Source organism: Chlorocebus sabaeus, unplaced genomic scaffold, assembly GCF_047675955.1.
Source record: "Chlorocebus sabaeus isolate Y175 unplaced genomic scaffold, mChlSab1.0.hap1 unalloc_scaffold_1266, whole genome shotgun sequence".
NCBI lineage: Eukaryota > Metazoa > Chordata > Mammalia > Primates > Cercopithecidae > Chlorocebus > Chlorocebus sabaeus.
The window spans coordinates 4,243-22,854 of NW_027327042.1; the positions used below are offsets into that span (position 1 = coordinate 4,243).

Consider the following 18,612-nt stretch of genomic DNA (forward strand, 5'->3'; position numbering starts at 1 on the left):
ACATCCTAACACCCATTACAATCTCCAGCATTCCCCCTCAAACCTAGAAATATGTCTGACAAAAGAGTTACTTTGATAGAGTAAATGATAGAGGCCCCAACCCTCTTATTTCTAAGATTGCAGGCATTGAACCTACCCCTGAGAATCCAAACTTCTCCGTGCTACCTAACACACCCCATCCTAAAGTAAGGTCAGCTAAATAAGCTATCGGGCCCATACCCCGAAAATGTTGGTCACACCCTTCCCGTACTAATTAACCCCCTAGCCCAACTCATCATCTACACCACAATAATCACAGGCACACTCACTACACTATTGAGCTCACACTGATTTCTCGCCTGAGCAGGCCTGGAAATAAACATACTAGCCTTCATTCCAATTTTAATCAAAAAAACAAACCCCCGCTCCACAGAAGCCGCCACCAAGTATTTCCTAATACAATCCACCGCATCCATAATTCTTATAATAGCAATTACCCTCAACAACCTACTATCGGGGCACTGAATAATAACAAATACCGCCAACCAACTTCCATCGTTAATAATAACAACTGCCCTTGCCATAAAACTAGGAATAGCCCCATTCCACTTCTGAATTCCAGAAGTCACCCAAGGAACACCACTAATTCCTGGCCTACTCCTCCTCACATGACAAAAACTAGCCCCCATCTCAATTATATGTCAAATTCACCCATCAATCAACACCTGTGCCCTCATAACCCTCTCAACCCTATCCATCATAGTAGGCAGCTGAGGAGGCCTAAACCAAACACAATTACGCAAAATTATAGCATACTCCTCAATCACTCACATAGGCTGAATAATAATAACGCTAACATACAACCCAACCATTACAACCCTCTACCTAACCATATACATCGCCCTAACAACCACCATATTCCTATTCCTCAATCTGAACTCAAATACCACAACCCTTACACTATCCCTCACCTGAAACAAATCACCCCAACTCATACCACTAACAATATTCACCCTTATATCCCTAGGAGGTTTACCCCCACTAACCGGCTTCCTACCTAAATGAATAACTATTCAAGAACTTGCAATAAACAACAACTTTGTCATCCCCTCCATCATAGTCACCATAACCCTACTTAACCTGTACTTCTACATACGCCTAATCTACACCGTCTCAGTATCACTATTTCCCACCCCCAACAACACAAAAATGAACTGACAACTTGAAAACACAAAACCCACACCCCTCACCCCCACACTCACCATCATTTCTACTCTCCTACTACCAATCACCCCCCTAATCCTAACTATTCCCTAGAAATTTAGGTTAAATAAGACCAAGAGCCTTCAAAGCCCTTAGTAAGTAGACCACTTAATTTCTGAAACATATAAGGACTGCAAAAACCTACTCTGCATCAATTGAACGCAAATCAACCACTTTAATTAAGCTAAGCCCCTACTAGACCAATGGGACTCAAACCCATAAAAATTTAGTTAACAGCTAAACACCCTAATCAACTGGCTTTGATCCACTTCTCCCGCCACGAGAAAAAAAGGCGGGAGAAGCCCCGGCAGAAACTTAAAACTGCTCCTTTAAACTTGCAATTTAACATGAAAATCACCTCGGGGCTGGCAAAAAGAGGATCAGACCTCTGTCTTCAGGTTTACAGCCTAATGCTTACTCAGCCATTTTACCCTTCCTCCACCCATGTTCATTAATCGTTGACTCTTTTCAACAAACCATAAAGACATCGGAACTCTATACCTACTATTCGGTGCATGAGCTGGAATCATAGGTACAGCTCTAAGCCTTCTCATTCGAGCTGAATTAGGCCAACCCGGTAGTTTACTAGGCAGTGACCATATCTATAATGTCATTGTAACAGCCCATGCATTTATTATAATTTTCTTCATAGTTATACCCATTATAATCGGGGGGTTCGGGAACTGACTAGTACCCTTGATAATTGGTGCTCCTGACATAGCATTTCCCCGTCTAAATAATATGAGCTTCTGACTTCTTCCCCCCTCCTTCCTGCTGCTAATGGCATCAACCATAATCGAGGCTGGCGCTGGAACAGGTTGAACAGTATACCCCCCCTTAGCAGGAAACCTCTCTCACCCAGGGGCCTCCGTAGACTTAGTTATTTTCTCCCTCCACCTAGCAGGAGTTTCCTCTATCCTGGGGGCTATCAACTTCATTACCACCATTATCAACATGAAGCCCCCCGCCATATCCCAGTATCAAACCCCGTTATTTGTCTGATCTGTCCTAATCACAGCAATCCTACTACTCCTCTCCCTGCCAGTCTTAGCTGCCGGCATTACTATACTATTAACAGACCGCAACCTCAACACTACCTTCTTTGATCCTACTGGAGGGGGAGACCCTATCCTATACCAACACCTATTTTGATTCTTTGGTCACCCTGAAGTCTACATCCTCATTCTCCCCGGGTTCGGAATAATCTCCCACATCGTAACTTACTACTCCGGGAAGAAAGAGCCATTTGGATATATAGGTATAACCTGGGCTATAATGTCAATCGGGTTCCTAGGATTTATTGTATGAGCCCATCATATATTTACAGTGGGTATAGATGTGGACACACGGGCCTACTTTACCTCTGCTACTATAATCATTGCAATTCCTACTGGAGTTAAAGTTTTCAGCTGACTTGCTACACTTCATGGAGGCAATATCAAATGATCTGCCGCAATACTTTGAGCCCTAGGCTTTATTTTTCTATTCACCATAGGGGGTCTCACCGGTATTATCTTAGCAAACTCATCCCTAGATATTGTACTACACGATACATACTATGTTGTCGCCCATTTCCACTATGTTTTGTCAATAGGAGCTGTTTTTGCCATTATAGGGGGCTTTGTCCACTGATTCCCTTTATTTTCAGGCTACACATTAGACCAAACCTATGCCAAAGCCCACTTTATTATTATATTCACAGGCGTAAATTTAACCTTTTTTCCACAACACTTCCTTGGCCTATCCGGAATACCCCGACGCTATTCTGACTACCCCGATGCTTATACCACATGAAATATTCTATCGTCCATTGGCTCTTTTATTTCACTAGTAGCAGTAATCCTAATAATCTACATGATCTGAGAGGCCTTCGCCTCAAAACGCAAAGTATCAATGGCCGAACAATCCCCCACCAACCTCGAATGATTAAATGGCTGTCCCCCGCCTTACCACACATTTGAAGAACCAACCTACATTAAATTGAGCGAAAAAGGGGGGAATCGAACCCCCTAAAACCGGTTTCAAGCCAATCCTATAACCCCTATAACTTTTTCAATGAGATATTAGAAAAACTATTTCATGGCTTTGTCGAAACCAAATTATAGGCTATAACCCTATATATCTTACATGGCCCACCCAGTTCAACTAGGTCTACAAGATGCTACATCCCCTGTCATAGAAGAGCTAATCACCTTCCACGACTATGCATTTATAACTATCTCTTTAATTAGCTTTTTAGTCCTATACGCCCTATCCTCAACACTCACAACAAAACTAACCAATACCAACATTACAGACGCCCAGGAGATAGAGACCACTTGAACCATCTTACCCGCAATCATTCTAATCCTGATTGCCCTACCATCTCTACGCATTCTGTACCTGACAGACGAAATCAACAACCCCTCCTTTACTATTAAATCAATTGGACATCAATGATACTGAACCTACGAATACACAGACTACGGAGGCCTCATCTTTAATTCTTACATACTGCCTCCATTATTCTTAAACCCAGGAGACCTTCGACTTCTAGAAGTTGACAACCGAGTGGTTCTCCCAATTGAAGCCCCCGTCCGTATAATAATCACATCTCAAGATGTCCTACACTCATGAACTATTCCCACACTAGGTTTAAAAACAGATGCAGTACCCGGACGCTTAAATCAAACCACATTTACCGCCACACGACCAGGCGTCTATTATGGACAATGCTCAGAAATCTGTGGAGCTAACCACAGCTTCATACCTATCGTCGCAGAACTAATCCCATTAAAAATCTTTGAAATAGGACCTGTGTTTACCCTATAAATACCCCACTCCCTTTCCACTATACAAATGCACTGCACAGCTATTCTAGCGTTAACCTTTTAAGTTAAAAATTGAGGGGCATACCCTCTGCAGCGAAATGCCTCAATTAGACACATCCACATGATTTATCACTATTACAACAATACTCCCTACACTATATCTTATTACACAACTAAAACTGCTAGACATATGTTACTATCAATCCCCCCAACAAAAAAACTCTGACAAGCAAACCCCCAATAACCACTGACAACTAAAATGAACGAAAATTTATTTACCTTATTCGCAACTCCAATAATCCTAAACCAACCTGCTACAATCCCCATCATCATATTCCCCGTACTACTAATTCCAACTTCCAAACACCTCATTAACAACCGACTAACCACTATTCAACGTAACCTAGTACTACTCGCTCTAAAGCAAATAATAATAACCCACAATGCTAAGGGGCGAACCTGGTCCCTAATACTAATGTCTCTAATCACCTTTATCACCACAACTAATCTCCTAGGACTTCTACCCCACTCATTTACACCTACCACCCAACTATCTATAAACCTCGCTATAGCAATCCCCTTATGAGCCGGCACAGCAATCACAGGCCTTCGCTTTAAAACCAAAAACTCCCTAGCTCACCTCCTACCACAAGGCACACCAACATTACTCATTCCCATACTAGTAATAATCGAAACCATTAGCTTGATTATTCAACCAGTGGCCCTAGCTGTACGCTTAACTGCCAACATCACGGCCGGCCACCTGCTAATACACCTAATCGGAAACACTGCACTAACACTACTAAGTATCAGCCCCCCCGCTGCTTTACTAACCTTTACACTTCTAATACTACTCACCATCCTAGAGATCGCAGTTGCTTTAATCCAAGCCTATGTTTTCACACTTCTAGTTAGCCTCTATTTACACAACAACACCTAATGACCCACCAATTCCATGCTTATCACATAGTCAAACCCAGCCCTTGACCACTAACAGGAGCTCTGTCAACCCTCCTAATAACATCCGGCTTAGTCATGTGATTCCACTTCTATTCTACCACTCTATTGACACTAGGCCTACTAACCATAACACTAACCCTTCACCAATGATGACGCGATGTCGTACGAGAAAGCACCTATCAAGGACATCACACGACACCCGTTCAAAAAAACCTTCGCTATGGCATAGTCCTATTCATTATCTCGGAAATCTTCTTCTTTACCGGGTTCTTCTGAGCATTCTACCACTCAAGCCTAGCCCCAACCCCCTATTTAGGAGGCCACTGACCACCAACAGGTATTACCCCATTAGATCCCTTAGAAGTACCCCTTCTAAACACCTCCGTATTATTAGCATCAGGAGTCACAATTACCTGAGCTCACCACAGCCTTATAAACAACAATCGAAAACAAACAACCCAAGCCCTACTCATTACAATTCTACTAGGCATCTACTTCACCCTACTACAGATCTCAGAGTACTTTGAAGCACCCTTCACCATCTCCGACGGCATCTATGGCTCAACATTCTTTATCGCTACGGGATTCCATGGACTCCACGTCATCATTGGATCCACTTTCCTCCTTATCTGCCTCATTCGCCAACTATTATTCCACTTCACACCAAATCACCACTTCGGCTTTGAGGCTGCCACTTGATATTGACACTTCGTAGACGTCGTATGATTACTCCTTTATATCTCTATTTACTGATGAGGATCCTACTCTTTTAGTATGACCAGTACAATTGACTTCCAATCAATTAGCTTTGACAATGTTCAAAAAGGAGTAATCAACCTAGTACTCAGCCCTAACAATCAACACCCTTTTAACCTCACTACTAATAACTGCCATATTCTGATTACCCCAACTTAACTCCTATGCAGAAAAAACAAACCCTTATGAGTGTGGCTTTGACCCACTAAACCCCGCTCGCATCCCATTTTCAATAAAATTCTTCCTAGTTGCCATTACCTTCCTACTATTCGACTTAGAAATCGCCCTACTATTGTCCCTACCATGGGCTCTCCAAACAACAAACCTCCCAATAATAATTAAATCATCCATCACACTCATCACCATCCTAACCCTCAGTCTAGCCTACGAATGATCCCAAAAAGGACTAGATTGAGCCGAATTGGTAAGTAGTTTAAACAAAACAAATGATTTCGACTCATTAAATTATGATTATCATACTAACCAAATGTCACCTATCTTCATGAATATTACACTAGCATTCGCCATCTCACTCCTGGGAATGCTGGTCTATCGCTCACACCTGATAGCCTCCCTCCTCTGCCTAGAAGGAATAATAATATCACTCTTCATCATAATCGCTCTCATAGCCTCAAATGCACACTCCCCCCTAACCAATATCATACCGATCATCCTACTAGTATTTGCTGCTTGCGAAACAGCAGTAGGCCTTGCCCTACTAGTCTCAATCTCCAATACATATGGTCTAGATTACATTCACAACTTAAACCTGCTTCAATGTTAAAAATAATTGTTCCAACAACTATATTACTACCAATAACATGATTCTCTACAAACAACATAATCTGAATTAACTTAACTACACCTTATTCCCTTGTTATTTTTTTAATCAAACCAATAACAACCTCCTTAATCACTCAACCTACCTATCCTCCGACCCACTAACAACACCTCTTTTTAACACTAACCGCTTGACTCCTACCTCTCATGATGATAGCTAGCCAATACCACCTATGCAATCAGCCCCCCTCACAAAAAAAAAAACTCTACCTAATCCACAATAATTTTCCTTCAAATCACCCTAATTCTAAACATTCATAGCCACAGAATTGATCTTTATTCTATATCTTATTTGAAACCACCCTTATTCCCACCCTAATCATCATCACTAAATGAGGTACCCAAGCAGAACGCCCTCAACGCAAGCACATACTTTCTATTCTATACACTAACTGGCTCTCTACCCCTGCTCATCATATTAACCTACACCTACAATAACACAGGCTCATTAAATATCATACTACTAACACTCACAGACCAAAAAACTAACAACCACTTGATCACACAACCTCATCTGACTGGCATGCATAATGGCTTTCATAACAAAAATACCCTTATATGGCTTACACCTGTGACTCCCCAAAGCCCATGTTGAAGCTCCTATCGCAGGCTCAATAGTCCTCGCCGGCAGTACTCCTAAAAACTAGGCGGCTATGGCATAATACGACTCACCTCTATTCTCAACCCTCTAACAGAGTACATAGCCTACCCCTTCCTCATGCTAGCCCTATGAGGCATAATTATAACAAGCTCAATCTGGTCTACGACAAACAGACCTAAAATCACTCATCGCATACTCTTCTGTAAGCCATATATCCCTAGTAATCATAGCCTCTCTCATTCAAACCCCCTGAAGCTTTTTCCGGCGCAATCACCCTCATAATTGCCCACGGACTTACTTCCTCTATATTATTCTGCCTAGCTAATTCAAACTATGAACGCACTCACAGCCGCATTATGATACTCTCCCGAGGACTTCAAACACTACTTCCACTAATAACCTTCTGATGGTTCACAGCAAACCTCACCAACCTAGCCTTACCCCCCACCATTAATCTAATCGGAGAACTCTTCGTGATTACAGCCTCATTCTCTTGATCCCACATCACTATTATACTAACAGGACTTAACATACTAATCACAGCCCTCTACTCTCTCCACATATTCATTACAATACAACGAGGAAAACTCACACACCACATAATCAACATAAAACCCCCCTTTCACACGAGAAAATACACTAATATTCATACACCTCACCCCAATTATCCTTCTATCCCTTAACCCCAACATCATTCTAGGGTTTACCTCCTGTAAATATAGTTTAACCAAAACACTAGACTGTGAATCTGACCATAGAAGCTCACCACTTCTTATTTACCGAGAAAACTCGCAAGGACTGCTAACCCATGCCCCCATACTTAACACTATGGTTTTCTCAACTTTTAAAGGATAACAGCTATCCATTGGTTTTAGGAACCAAAAATATTGGTGCAACTCCAAATAAAAGTAATAACCATGCACACCTCCATTATAATAGCAACCCTCGCCTCCCTAACCCCCCCAATCATTGCCACCTTTATCAACCCCAACAAAAAACAATCATACCCAAACCATGTAAAAACAACTATAATATATGCTTTCATTACCAGCCTTATTCCAACAACCCTATACATCTCCCTAAACCAAGAAACAACCATTTGAAGCTGACACTGAATAATAACTCAAACACTAGATCTAACACTAAGCTTTAAACTAGACTACTTCTCCGTAATATTCACCCCAATCGCACTATTCATCACCTGGTCTATTATAGAATTCTCACTATGATACATAAGCTCAGACCCAAACATCAACCAATTCTTCAAATATCTCCTTATTTTCCTCATCACAATACTAATCTTGACCACCGCTAACAACCTTTTTCAACTCTTCATCGGCTGGGAGGGCGTAGGAATCATATCTTTCTTATTAATCGGCTGATGATATTCTCGAACGGACGCCAACACAGCAGCAATCCAAGCAATCCTGTACAATCGCATTGGCGATATTGGCCTCATCCTAGCTATAGCATATTTCCTCCTACACTACAACTCATGAGACATACAACAAATACTAACTCTAAACCCCAACCCAAACTCCCTCCCACTAATAGGCCTTCTCCTAGCAGCAATAGGAAAATCAGCTCAACTTGGCCTTCATCCTTGACTACCCTCCGCCATAGAAGGCCCAACTCCAGTCTCAGCCCTACTACACTCTAGTACCATGGTTGTTGCCGGGGTGTACTTACTCATTCGCTTCCACCCTTTAATAGAAAGCAACACACTACTTCAAAGCCTCACACTATGTCTGGGGAGCTATCACCACCATATTTATAGCCATCTGCGCCCTCACACAAAACGACATCAAAAAAATCGTAGCCTTCTCCACCTCAAGCCAACTAGGCCTAATAATAGTTACCATCGGCATCAATCAACCATATTTAGCATTCCTGCATATCTGTACTCACGCCTTCTTCAAAGCCCTACTTTTCATATGCTCCGGATCCATCATTCATAACCTAAATAACGAACAAGACATCCGAAAAATAGGAGGCCTATTCAAAACAATACCCCTCACCTCAACTTCCCTACTCATCGGCAACCTAGCACTCACAGGAATACCATTCCTCACAGGCTTCTACTCCAAAGATCTCATTATCGAAGCCACAAACACGTCATATACCAACGCCTGAGCCCTATCTATCACCTTCATCGCCACCTCTCTAACAAGCGCCTATAGTACTCGAATCATTCTCCTCACCATAACAGGGCCACCTCGCTTTTCAACCCTAATAAACATTAACGAAAATAACCCCACCCTACTTAACCCAATTAAACGCCTCACAATGGGCAGCATTATTACTGGATTCCTTATCACCAACAACATCCCCCCCCACTTCGCTTCCCCAACCAACAATACCTCACTACTTAAAACTCTCAGCCCTGTATGCAACTATCCTTGGTTTCCTAATAACCCTAGACCTGACCTCTATAACCAACAAACTAAAAATAAACAACCCATCACAAATATTTAAATTCTCCAACATACTAGGATATTTTCCCACTACAATTCACCGCATAGTCCCATATCAAAACCTACTCATAAGCCAAAACCTAGCCCTTCTTCTACTAGATTCAATATGACTAGAAAAATCTATACCCAAGATGATCGCACATGTACATACCACCGCTTCCAAAACTGTCACCACCCAAAAAGGCATAATTAAGCTATACTCCCTCTCCTTTCTCATCCCCCTCACCCTAACCCTACTTCTAATAATATAACCTATTACCCCGAGTGATCTCAATTACAATATATACACCCACAAATAATGTCCAACCAGCAACCACTACTAACCAACGCCCATAATCGTACAAAGCACCAGCACCAATAGAATCCCCCCGAACTAACCCTGACCCCTCTCCCTCAAAAATCACCCAACTCCCCATACTATTAAAACTAACTACCACTACCCCATCAGAACTTGAAACCCATAGAACTAACCCTACTTCTATTATTAAACCCACCAAAAGACCCCCTAAAACCCCAAACCCTGAACCCCATGTCTCAGGGTACTCCTCAATAGCTATCGCTGTAGTATAACCAAAAACAATTATTATACCCCCCAAATAAATTAAAAACAACATCAGACCTATATAAGTCCCCCCAAAACCTAAAACTACCATACAACCAACCACACCACTAACAATCAATGCTAGCCCCCCATAAATAGGAGAGGGCTTAGAAGAAAATCCAACAAATCCCATAACCAACAATACACTCAACGCAAATAAAATATATGTCATTGCTCTTGCATGGACTACAGCCATAACCAATGATATGAAAAACCACCGTTGTACTTCAACTACAAAAGCACTAATGACCCCAATACGTAAATCCAACCCAATTATAAAAATAATTAACCACTCCCTCATTGACCTGCCAACCCCATCCAACATTTCCATATGATGAAACTTCGGCTCACTCCTCGCATTCTGCCTAATTCTACAGATCATCACAGGCCTATTCTTAGCAATACATTACTCACCAGACACCTCTTCTGCCTTCTCTTCAATCGCACACATCACCCGAGACGTAAACCACGGCTGAATCATTCGCTACCTCCACGCCAACGGCGCCTCCATATTTTTCATCTGCCTCTTTCTACACGTAGGCCGAGGTCTTTACTATGGCTCATTCCTTCTCCTAAAAACCTGGAACACTGGCATTATACTTCTATTCTTGACTATAGCAACAGCCTTTATAGGCTACGTACTTCCATGAGGCCAAATATCATTCTGAGGAGCAACAGTGATCACAAACCTATTATCAGCAATCCCATACATCGGGACCGACCTCGTCCAATGAATCTGAGGTGGGTACTCCATTGGCAACCCCACCCTTTCACGATTCTTCACCCTACACTTTATTCTACCTTTCATTATCACCGCTCTTACAATAGTCCATCTGCTATTCCTACACGAAACAGGATCAAACAACCCCTGCGGAATCTCATCAGACTCAGACAAAATCCCCTTCCACCCCTACTACACAATTAAGGATATCCTAGGCCTAGTCCTCCTCCTCTTCATCCTAACAACACTAACACTACTCTCACCCAACCTCCTAAACGACCCAGACAACTACATCCCAGCCGACCCACTAAATACCCCTCCACACATCAAACCAGAGTGATACTTCCTATTTGCATACGCAATTCTACGATCTGTTCCTAATAAACTAGGGGGCGTACTAGCACTCTTCCTTTCAATCCTCATCCTATCTATTATCCCCACACTTCATAATTCCAAACAACAAAGCATAATATTCCGCCCACTTAGCCAATTCCTGTTCTGATTCCTAATTACAACCCTATTAACCCTCACCTGGATCGGAAGTCAGCCAGTAAGCCAACCCTTCATTTTTATTGGTCAACTAGCATCCACAATATACTTCACCACAGTTCTAATCCTGATACCACTAACCTCCCTAATCGAAAATAACCTACTCAAATGAACTTGCCCTTGTAGTATAAACTAATACACTAGTCTTGTAAACTAGAGATGAGACTCATAACCCCTAGGACAGCTCAGAAAGAAAGCACTCGACTTCACCACCAACACCCAAAACTGGCATTCTAGCTTAAACTACTTTCTGTCTTTTATATTGTACAAACCCTACAGTACAACTCAAGCACCTTTACATAAATATGCTATGTAATTCGTGCATTACTGCTAGCCAACATGAATAATATATAGTACTATATCTGCTTAACTGTACATAACACATACTATCATATCCGCACCCACAGCCTCCAAAAAGCATACCCACCAAACAGAGATCTCACATACAACCCAACCACGAAACACCATAACCCGCCCACTCCACCCACAACACACCAACACAGACAGCAAGACCGTCCTCCGTACATAATACATTACCTTATTTGTCGTACAATAGTACATACCTACTACAAACCTTCCTCCCCACCACGGATGACCCCCCTCACTTAGAACTCTCTTACTCACCATCCTCCGTGAAATCAATATCCCGCACAAGCAGTGTTACCCTCCTCGCTCCGGGCCCACGACCCGTGGGGGTAGCTAAGAATGAGCTGTATCCGGCATCTGGTTCTTACCTCAGGGCCATGCCAACTAAAACCGTCCACACGTTCCTCTTAAATAAGACATCTCGATGGATCACGGGTCTATCACCCTATTAACCAGTCACTGGAGCTTCCCATGCATTTGGTATTTTTTATCTCTGGTCTGCACGCAACACCATCGCAACATGCTGACTCCCACCACATCCCGCCCTGAATGCGCCTGCCTTTGATTCCTAGTCCATGCCATTATTAATCGCACCTACGTTCAATATTCCAGCCCCGCATGACTACTAGCGATGTGTTATTTAATTCATGCTTGTAAGACATACAACAACCAACCCACAACACTACAAAAAAATTCAAAAACCTTAACCAAACCCCCCCCCCCCCTTGACCTTCACATAACCACCCTTTGCCAAACCCCGAAAACAAAGTCCTGCTCCCCCGGCCAAAGCTTGTATTTCCATCTTTTAGGTATGCATGCCCTAACTACTAACCCCTCAACTAACCTTCGCTTACCCTACCAACCACCCTTTGCCAAACCCCGAAAACAAAGTCCTGCTCCCCCGGCCAAAGCTTGTATTTCCATCTTTTAGGTATGCATGCCCTAACTACTAACCCCTCAACTAACCTTCGCTTACCCTACCAACCACCCTTTGCCAAACCCCGAAAACAAAGTCCTGCTCCCCCGGCCAAAGCTTGTATTTCCATCTTTTAGGTATGCATGCCCTAACTACTAACCCCTCAACTAACCTTCGCTTACCCTACCAACCACCCTTTGCCAAACCCCGAAAACAAAGTCCTGCTCCCCCGGCCAAAGCTTGTATTTCCATCTTTTAGGTATGCATGCCCTAACTACTAACCCCTCAACTAACCTTCGCTTACCCTACCAACCACCCCCCCCCCCCACAACCCCAAAGATGCCACCTACATTCACACCCACCTTCTCGTCTACGTAGCTTAAACCTACCCCAAAGCAAGACACTGAAAATGCCTAGATGGATTCACACATCCCATAGACAAATAGGTTTGGTCCTGGCCTTTCTATTGACCTTTAGCAAGATTACACATGCAAGCCTCCCCGCCCCAGTGAAGACGCCCTACAAATCACTATGACTAAGAGGAGTGAGTATCAAGCACGCACATGCAGCTCAAAACACTTTGCTCAGCCACACCCCCACGGGAAACAGCAGTGACAAACCTTTAGTAATAAACGAAAGTTTAACTAAGCTATGCTACACCAAGGGTTGGTCAATTTCGTGCCAGCCACCGCGGCCACACGATTAACCCGAGCCAATAGAGACCGGCGTAGAGAGTGTTTTAGACCCAGCCTAATTAAAGCTAAACCCCACCTAAACTGTAAAATCCTAGCTAACATAAAATAAACTACGAAAGTGGCTTTAAAACCTCTGAATACACAACAGCTAAGACCCAAACTGGGATTAGATACCCCACTATGCTTAGCCCTAAACCTCAGTAGTTAAACCAACAAAACTACTCGCCAGAATACTACAAGCAACCGCTTGAAACTCAAAGGACTTGGCGGTGCTTCACCCCCCTAGAGGAGCCTGTCCCATAATCGATAAACCCCGATCCACCCCACCCTCTCTTGCTCAGCCTATATACCGCCATCTTCAGCAAACCCTGATAAAGGTCACAAAGTGAGCGCAAGTACCCCTTTTCGCAAAAACGTTAGGTCAAGGTGTAGCCTATGAGACGGAAAAAGATGGGCTACATTTTCTATCCTAGAAAACCCACGATAACTCTCATGAAACCTAAGAGTCCAAGGAGGATTTAGCAGTAAATTAAGAATAGAGTGCTTAATTGAACAAGGCCATAAAGCACGCACACACCGCCCGTCACTCCCCTCAAATATACTTAAGGACTATATTAACTAAACACCCTAATACCTATATAGAGGGGATAAGTCGTAACACGGTAAGTGTACCGGAAGGTGCACTTGGATAAATCAAGGTATAGCTTAACGCAAAGCATCCGGCCTACACCCGGAAGATCTCAGTACAATTTGACTACCTTGAGCCAACACTAGCCCCAAACATAACTAACACTAATACCAAACAACCATACACTAAACCATTCACCCACATAAAGTATAGGTGATAGAAATTCTAACTCGGCGCTATAGACACAGTACCGTAAGGGAAAGAATAATACCACCCAAGCATAAAATAGCAAGAACTAACTTCTGTACCTTTTGCATAATGAATTAACTAGAAATAGTTTCGCAAAGAGAACTAAAGCCAAACCCCCCGAAATCAGACGAGCTACCCAAAAACAGCTAAAAGAGCGCACCCGTCTATGTAGCAAAATAGTGGGAAGATTTATGGGTAGAGGTGACAAGCCTACCGAGCCTGATGATAGCTGGTTATCCAAGATAGAATTTTAGTTCAACCTTGAGCTTACCTACAGAACCTCTTAATCCTTTTGTAAGCTCAATTGCTAGTCTAAAGAGGGACAGCTCTTTAGACACTAGGAAAAAACCTTATATAGAGAGTAAAAAGCATAACCACCATAGTTGGCCCAAAAGCAGCCATCAATTAAGAAAGCGTTCAAGCTCAACATCAACTACCCAAAAAATACCAAACATAAAACTGAACTCCTCATCTCACATTGGATCAATCTATCATTTCATAGAAGCAATAATGTTAGTATAAGTAACATGAACATTTTCTCCACCGCATAAGCCTAAGTCAGACCGAAAACCTCACCGACACTTAACAGTCCAATATCAACAAACACAAACAAGCTGACATTACTTCCACTGTTAATCCAACACAGGCATGCCTCAAGGAAGGTTATAAAAAGTAAAAGGAACTCGGCAAAACTAACCCCGCCTGTTTACCAAAAACATCACCTCTAGCATTACTAGTATTAGAGGCACCGCCTGCCCAGTGACACACGTTTAACGGCCGCGGTACCCTGACCGTGCAAAGGTAGCATAATCACTTGTTCTCTAATTAGGGACTCGCATGAATGGCATCACGAGGGTTTAACTGTCTCTTACTTTCAACCAGTGAAATTGGCCTGTCCGTGAAGAGACGGACATGAACTAATAAGACGAGAAGACCCTGCGGAGCTTCAATTTACTAGTACAACTAAAAACCACACAAACCCACAGGTCTTTAAACCCCCATGCCTGTACTAAAAATTTTGGTTGGGGTGACCTCGGAGCACAGTCAAACCTCCGAACAATCCATGCTAAGACTACACAAGCCAAAGCAAACCAATACTTGCAATTGACCCAATAACTTGATCAACGGAACAAGTTACCCCAGGGATAACAGCGCAATTCTATTCTAGAGTCCATATCAACAATAGAGTTTACGACCTCGATGTTGGATCAGGACATCCTAATGGTGCAGCAGCTATCAAGGGTTCGTTTGTTCAACGATTAAAGTCCTACGTGATCTGAGTTCAGACCGGAGCAATCCAGGTCGGTTTCTATCTATTCAACATTTCTCCCTGTACGAAAGGACAAGAGAAATAGGGCCCACTTCACAATAGCGCCCCCCTCCCCATAAATGATCTAATCTTAATTTAACAAAACATTACAAATCCCACCCAAGAACAGGGTTTGTTAAGATGGCAGAGCCCGGCAATTGCATAAAATTTAAAATTTTAAAACCAGAGGTTCAACCCCTCTTCTTAACACTATGACTACAGCAAACCTTATACTCCTTGTTGCATCTACACTAACCGCCATAGCATTCCTTACACTTGTTGAACGAAAATTGTTAGGTTATATACAACTACGCAAAGGACCCAACATTGTAGGCCCTTACGGACTACTACAACCCTTCGCTGATGCAATAAAACTCTTCACCAAAGAGCCTCTAAAACCCTCAACATCCACCACTACTCTCTACACCATCGCACCCGCCCTAGCCTTCTCCATTGCCCTCCTCCTATGAACCCCCCTTCCCATACCTAACCCTCTAATCAATTTCAACCTAGGACTCCTGTTCATCCTAGCCATATCCAGCCTAACCGTCCACTCCATCCTATGATCAGGATGGGCATCAAACTCAAACTACGCCCTAATTGGAGCCCTACGAGCCGTCGCTCAAACAATTTCATATGAGGTTACCCTCGCTATTATCCTACTATCAGTCTTACTAACAAGCGGCTCATTTAACCTTAACATACTCATTACAACACAAGAGCACATCTGACTCCTCTTGCCATCATGACCCCTAGCCATAATATGATTCACCTCCACACTAGCAGAGACAAACCGAACCCCCTTCGACCTCATAGAAGGCGAATCAGAACTAGTATCAGGCTTTAACATCGAGTATGCCGCAGGTCCATTCGCCCTATTCTTTATAGCCGAATACATAAACATTATTATAATGAACGCCCTAACAACTACAATCTTTCTAGGCACATTCTACCCCACCCACTCGCCAGAATTATTCACAACATGCTTTACCACCAAAACGCTCCTCCTAACCTCCCTATTCTTATGAACTCGAGCAACATACCCCCGATTCCGCTACGACCAACTCATACATCTACTATGAAAAAACTTCCTTCCACTCACACTAGCATTTCTCATATGAAACATCCTAACACCCATTACAATCTCCAGCATTCCCCCTCAAACCTAGAAATATGTCTGACAAAAGAGTTACTTTGATAGAGTAAATGATAGAGGCCCCAACCCTCTTATTTCTAAGATTGCAGGCATTGAACCTACCCCTGAGAATCCAAACTTCTCCGTGCTACCTAACACACCCCATCCTAAAGTAAGGTCAGCTAAATAAGCTATCGGGCCCATACCCCGAAAATGTTGGTCACACCCTTCCCGTACTAATTAACCCCCTAGCCCAACTCATCATCTACACCACAATAATCACAGGCACACTCACTACACTATTGAGCTCACACTGATTTCTCGCCTGAGCAGGCCTGGAAATAAACATACTAGCCTTCATTCCAATTTTAATCAAAAAAACAAACCCCCGCTCCACAGAAGCCGCCACCAAGTATTTCCTAATACAATCCACCGCATCCATAATTCTTATAATAGCAATTACCCTCAACAACCTACTATCGGGGCACTGAATAATAACAAATACCGCCAACCAACTTCCATCGTTAATAATAACAACTGCCCTTGCCATAAAACTAGGAATAGCCCCATTCCACTTCTGAATTCCAGAAGTCACCCAAGGAACACCACTAATTCCTGGCCTACTCCTCCTCACATGACAAAAACTAGCCCCCATCTCAATTATATGTCAAATTCACCCATCAATCAACACCTGTGCCCTCATAACCCTCTCAACCCTATCCATCATAGTAGGCAGCTGAGGAGACCTAAACCAAACACAATTACGCAAAATTATAGCATACTCCTCAATCACTCACATAGGCTGAATAATAATAACGCTAACATACAACCCAACCATTACAACCCTCTACCTAACCATATACATCGCCCTAACAACCACCATATTCCTATTCCTCAATCTGAACTCAAATACCACAACCCTTACACTATCCCTCACCTGAAACAAATCACCCCAACTCATACCACTAACAATATTCACCCTTATATCCCTAGGAGGTTTACCCCCACTAACCGGCTTCCTACCTAAATGAATAACTATTCAAGAACTTGCAATAAACAACAACTTTGTCATCCCCTCCATCATAGTCACCATAACCCTACTTAACCTGTACTTCTACATACGCCTAATCTACACCGTCTCAGTATCACTATTTCCCACCCCCAACAACACAAAAATGAACTGACAACTTGAAAACACAAAACCCACACCCCTCACCCCCACACTCACCATCATTTCTACTCTCCTACTACCAATCACCCCCCTAATCCTAACTATTCCCTAGAAATTTAGGTTAAATAAGACCAAGAGCCTTCAAAGCCCTTAGTAAGTAGACCACTTAATTTCTGAAACATATAAGGACTGCAAAAACCTACTCTGCATCAATTGAACGCAAATCAACCACTTTAATTAAGCTAAGCCCCTACTAGACCAATGGGACTCAAACCCATAAAAATTTAGTTAACAGCTAAACACCCTAATCAACTGGCTTTGATCCACTTCTCCCGCCACGAGAAAAAAAGGCGGGAGAAGCCCCGGCAGAAACTTAAAACTGCTCCTTTAAACTTGCAATTTAACATGAAAATCACCTCGGGGCTGGCAAAAAGAGGATCAGACCTCTGTCTTCAGGTTTACAGCCTAATGCTTACTCAGCCATTTTACCCTTCCTCCACCCATGTTCATTAATCGTTGACTCTTTTCAACAAACCATAAAGACATCGGAACTCTATACCTACTATTCGGTGCATGAGCTGGAATCATA

The 18,612-nt window shown here is 42.8% G+C and overlaps 1 long non-coding RNA gene across 1 annotated transcript; it reads right to left on the reverse strand.

The window, feature by feature from the left end:
• Positions 1 to 327: 327 nt before the first annotated feature.
• On the reverse strand, positions 328 to 18,134 carry LOC140711014 (uncharacterized). Its single transcript, XR_012092163.1, has 2 exons — positions 17,599 to 18,134; positions 328 to 864 (listed from the first exon to the last, which is right to left on the reverse strand). It is a non-coding gene; the product is annotated as an uncharacterized lncRNA (long non-coding RNA).
• Between the last annotated feature and the right edge of the window lie 478 nt (positions 18,135 to 18,612).